The sequence below is a fragment of the Martes martes genome, assembly GCF_963455335.1.
Source record: "Martes martes genome assembly, chromosome: 4".
Classification (NCBI taxonomy): Eukaryota; Metazoa; Chordata; class Mammalia; order Carnivora; family Mustelidae; genus Martes; species Martes martes.
The window spans coordinates 90,939,247-90,945,351 of NC_137891.1; positions in this window are offsets into that span (position 1 = coordinate 90,939,247).

Genomic DNA, 6,105 nt, shown 5'->3' on the forward strand with positions numbered 1-6,105 from the left:
GGGCCAGTTAGAGACTCCTTAAATCTGAATCTGTCTTCTCCGTGGCCCCAATAAAGTCTTAGTTTCATGACTTCCTTGGTCAAGGATGAGAGTCATCCATCCCTTCTATCTGACTTTGTCAAAAGGTTAACACTAATGATCAAACTATCAATTAATTAATAGCAACCAGATGAATTATGAACACCAAGTAACAAGAAAAGTACTAAATATGGCTTGGTGTTCCATAATTTTCACCGAACTGTTCTATATAACGCAGACATGTAGAAAATTTCCTACTATCAAGACGATTTCAGCTTAGGGGCGCCTGGGTGACTCAGACAGTAAAGCGTCTGCCATCAGCTGGGGTCATGATCCCGGAGTCCTGGGATTGAGTCCTGCATTGGGCTCTCTGCTCAGCAGGGAGCCTGCTTCTCCATCTGCCGCTCCCACTGCTTGCGCACTCTCTCTCTCTGTCAAATAAACAAATAAAATCTTAGATTAAAAAAAAAAAGATTTTAGCTTGGTTGAGAAGTCAAGATATGCACATGTGAAACAGTGAACAGTGAAAGTATTACATCTGTGGTAATGACCATATATTCTGTAAAATGTTAGAAGGAAACACATTTTTATTGAGTTTTTATTGCATGTTACACATTATGCAAGTTTATCCTTTAATCCTGCAACTACCCTACAGAATTTGGATTTTAATCCTTATTTTATAGATAGGGAAATAGAAACTCATAGAGATTAGCAATGTGCACAAAATCACAGAGCTCGTAAGTAACAAAGACAGGGCTCTAGCCCAGGTCTTTCCACTCTTATGTTTTTCTAAAAATGAGATTCAAAGGGACTATAAGAAAGAGAAATGTTCATGGAGGAGGGCAAATTTGAATTGTTGTTTGAAGAACTGGAAACCACATGTACACTGAAGAGAGAGGTGTCTGGGTGTGAGTGTGGGAAGCAGCACAGTTAATACAAGTATTTTCTCTATGGGACAATGAGTTATGGCAGTGGGCAGAGGGGAGAGGATGTTCACTTTTTTAAGTCAAATCTCAAATCTCTTAAGTCAGATGTTCTCCCTGCTGCTCTGGGTACCATGACTCTGGATTTCCTTTCCTTACGTGAAATGTCCTAGTTCTGTAACTTGGGCAATTCAGGGTTTCCTCCACTGTCTCAGTGGGAGCCTTCATCCTGGAAAGGGCCAGGGGGGTGATGGAGGAGTTGAGCTCTGTCTCCCAAACCCACCAGCACCCCTAGGCACAGGCTTACTGCCATGGTCCCTGTGTCAAGCTCAGCATAGGGCCCCTTGCTTCTCTAGCTAGGCGTGCAGTGCCACGTGGGACTGTGAAAGGGGATCTTGCTGTTTAAGGCCGAGAAAACATTCATCATGTTTTCCTTCTTAGCTCATTTTACTGCTCATAGCACTCATCTTTTATGGGCCAGCCTAACGGCATTTCCCACTTCAGATGCTTCCTACTCACACTTTCTGCTTTTATTAGACTTTATTGCAGGCCCTGCAGAGGCATAGAAAACCAAAAAGGTTTTGAATCCTTTTTGGTGTTTTCACCCAGTGAAGCTGAAGCAGACAAAGGAGACTGCCAAGGACGGCCAGGTCAACCCTCCTGCAGTTCTCATTCTAGGAGAAGTTTCTGGGCTCTGTGAAGAGGATTTGTGGAGTTTCCCCTTCCTTCCACACTGCATATCCTTCCTCTGCCCATGGGCTGGGAAAGCCCCTCCTAAGTTGTCTCTGGATGATGTAACTGATAAACCCTCAAATTGGAACACGTTATTGTTAATTTCTCACTCATCTTGTAATTCAACCCACGCTTCCCGGTTAAGTTGCTCTCTTCCTAGCAGTGATCCCGGGAACCAGGCTCTTTTTAGGCTCTGCTATCTTCAACACATACATTTGGTACCTCTCCGTTCAGGTAGCAGATGGAGAAAGAGTAGAAACTTGAATTTGGTAGATAAATCAGGCCTGGAACTGGTTACATGACTTCCTCCTGATTGTGTAGTTTGAACTCCAATGGCCACACCTATCTGCGAGAGAAGCTGGGAAATATGCAGTCCAGGTGATTGCTCAGGAAGAGGAGACAGATTTAGTGGGCATCAGGGAGTCCCTGCAAACCCCGGAACCAGTCTTCAATTATTTTCTAAGATCCATTTTTCCTATAAACCTAGCTGGTATAAAGGTAAGGCTAACTTCCAGTCCCAGCTTCTCGAATGTTTGGCGAAACTATCTGCAGAAACTGACTTTACCGCACTAGAAGTCAGTTCATCAGTAAGATGTATCTTTCAGTAGGAGTTCCTTCTTATTCTCCTAAAACATCTTGCAGATTTAACTATGAAACAAAAAATGTTTGTCAAGTGCTTATTGCATGCCAGCAATATTATTATTATTATTATGCCCATATCATAGGTGAAAGAAAAATTACAAAGGTCATCAATCTTGTGCAAGGACACACTCAGGCAGTCCCATTCAGAGTTTGCACTGTTCATTAATATAAATTAGTTAAATACAGCTGGCTTTTTGTTTTTATATTTACTTACTTGGGCAAAATGCCGAGAATGCTTGTGGTAAGTCATGTTCCCTGCCCTTAGAAAGCTTACAGTATGGACGGAATCAGTTCTCATTGGGTTTCATCCAGAAAGATCATAAGCATGACACTGTACTGTTAAGTGCCTAACAATTAGCTTTTTAAACATTGTAATATAGGTGCCCAACAGTAAGTTTTTGATTGCTGTTTTTCAAAGACATCCATCTCCAAACATATCAGCAGTTACACAACCAAATAAAGGCCACCTGCCCGTGAAGTTCCCTGTTTTAGAAAAGCCCACTTGAGTGACCCTACTTTTCCCATTCTCTAATTCCTGCTCTTATGTTTTAAATTCACCAATCAAGAGTGAACCCGAGAAACCTAGGCACCCCACCTGCAGCCTCAGCAAGACAGAGCCCCAGGTCAGGTCCCTGTCTCTTGTGACCTCATTGTGTGGCTCTGGGAATGCCATGTACTCTCCAGGACCTGTGAAAAACCTTGTTTTCTCAAAGTTCCTTGATGATTGTTTCTGAAGTGTACCTTGCAATCACAGTAAGAACCACGAGGGCTGGTCCAGCCACACAAGTGGCTCCAGTCAATCAGGGAATTGTCTGTGGGGGGTTGCCAAGAGTAGTAGGGGCTCAGGTAAGTGCCCCAGTCATTCCTAGCATCACTCAATGGGCTGAGGCCAAGGCAAAGTGAACATGGTTATATGAGCCATCTCTCCAGAGTGTCAGGATCACATTCTACTCAGTTTGTAGATATGCAGGTCTTCGTATGACACTTTCTACCTCCAAGTAGGAGCATGGAATGCCTAATGATGTAATGTTCTGTGCAATCCCCAAAGACCCAGTAAAACCTTCCCACATGGCTTCCAAACTAGGTTTTTGGAACTATGCTTTGTTTAACCCTGTGACAGTGCCAGATTTTGGCCTCAAAATGCTGCCGGTGATGCTCCACAGGAAGGACGTTCACAAAGCGGAACAACCAGTACCACAAGCCAAGAAACATCTCATGTCCCTTCGCCAATCAGTATTCTTTGCAGAAGAGAACTAGTTTAGCAATCCCATCATCCAGAAGTGATTCCCAGAAACACCTAGGCAAATGGTCATGGGTTCCATATTCCATTATCAGGCTCTGCTGGTCTGCAGAGGACTTAAAGCTTCATCAGTAAAGTTTTTTTCTTAAATGTTGGTTGGGTTTCTTTGTGATGTGTGCTTACATATGTCTTCACATTAAGCTTTCCACGCCCCGCCCTAACTTGGGCTCATTCTCCTGAAAAGTGGCCAGGGCAAGGCTCCTTTAACCATTCAGAATTAGAGGAGATTGCAATTGTAATAAAATTATTAGGGCAAAAGCCAGAGGATTCAGAATTGGAAAGACTCATTTGTATACTCAAAGCATCAGGATATAAGACTCCTTGAGACTTAAATACTCAGCAACATCCTTTATTATGTAGCTGAACAGAGATATCCTCATGCAAACTTAAGGTGTTGAGATTGGCAAAGATTATCTCTGGAGCTTCCAGTCTGTATGTAAGGCAGGAGCATGCTGGTTGTAATGTGGCTGGAAAGCTGATACAGAGGGTTAGGTGTCCATAAGTCATATCAGACATTTTGGTTTGATAATGTCTATGAAGATCAGCAGAGCCTTTGGGGAAGATTTAAGGAAGATACTGTCAGAGAATATTGAACTATAGACCAAACTAAAGGGTAGTCCAGAGCGGCTGCTAGAGTACTTGTCTCTTACAAGGTGAAAGCATGGGGAACTTCAGCCATCTCCCTCAACATGGCCTTCCATAAGACCTGGTAAATCAAATTACCCTTTGAGAGTTAAACTAATTAGTTTTCCTGTAGTGACAACTTCAGTTGGGTGTGTGTCCTTCTATTTGAATGTCAACACAAGCCATACTTAATATATCATGACAAAGTAATACTGACAACAAAATGAGTTTCTGAAGTAGAATTAATTTGCGGGCCTGGAAATAACATTCAAACAAATTCATTCAGTCAAACCTTTGACAATGGCTCATCAACATGAACAACTCTATTGTGCAGGACATAGTGTTAGGTGTTTGTAACGTAGAGATAAATAAGAGCTAGTCCATACAATTTCGGAGCTCACAGCCCAGTGTGGAGACAGACCATAAACAGAAACAATTATTGTGGTGAGGAAATGCTGTGAGAGAGATGAATATGGATGCCAAAGGGGCACAGAAAAGAAGCAGCTGGGTCAATCAAGAGTTCAAGGAAGACTCCTTGGAGATGACAACAGATGGTTAAAAGTAAGACTACTTACCACAGACATAGGATAAGTGGAGGACCAATGACTATAATCAGGGTGACGTAAGGCAATGTTATAAGGAATCGCAGGTGCCCAGAGCTGCATGATGCAGTATATGTGTCGAAGCCTGGGAAATTTTGTATCAGAGGAAATGGCTCTGGAATGGTAGAAAATAACAACACATGGCCCAAGATTTGGAGTCCAAGGGAGTAGGCACCACTGGATTTGTGGAAGCTCAGTTTGATAAAAAGCGCTGGGAAGCTCAAAGAGCCACAAGTAGGGCATACATCCTCTTACCATATCCTTTTTACCCATAATTATTTGAGAAAAAAATTGTATGAACCAAAGAAGAACTTCAGCCTGTCTTGCAAGTCTGGAGAGCAATACCACGTCATCTTCACACCACAAACCTGGTGACGTGAATGTGTGCCGACACTTAACCCACCATAGAAAAGCCAAGCACAGAGTGAAAAGGTCACTCGTAGGAAGGTGTGAGATGTGTGGGGAAGGCCAAATCATAGAAGAGTTACCCATGCAACGGCCAAGTCAAGCAAGATTCAACAGGGGCCGTCTTGCCTGGTCAGACATTTCATAAGCCCACACTCAAGAGTCTTAGCAGGACCCAGAGATCCAAAATTATGAGTTATTTAACTTGGCCTCTAGCATGACTAGCTCTTTTGTGACTTGGCTGTTCTTGGGGATGTCACACCTTGATTCTGGTGCACTTTACTGAAGAATATTTTTCTAGGTGCATTTTATACTTTCAATGACATAGTCCTTTCTGTTTAGGGAAATAATTAAAGAAGAACCAGCAGTAGGGGATTTATTCATTCCAGCTCATTATCTTGGAAAATGCTGCTTTGCAAAGAGTTGTACTGTAGGAGTATGAGCTTTAATGGGACCTGCTGGTGCACAAAAAACCATTCTTTTTTCCCCATTGCATTAAGCCCTAGATCTGATCGGAAGTAGGAGACATTAAGGAGGACGTGCAAGGGTGGTAGACTAACACTTAGACTTAACTGAGGTGTGACAAATTTGTTTTCAGCTCTCCTCAGTGGCCACCTCAAGAAACTCAGAGGCTGGAATTTATAGAAGTTTTAAGCCTGAGACCTATCATCAGCTCCAAGGGAGTGCAGATTTCACAGACCATCCAAGCACAGAATGGAGTGCTGCTGTGATTAGAGGAGAGCAGGAAGCTGGCCTGAAGACAAGATCTAGAAATCTGGAACACTGAGAAATGAACAGAGACTCTATATAGAGCCCAGAGGCGGTGGCTCTCCAGGAGTTTAGTCTTCTAACTCACTTT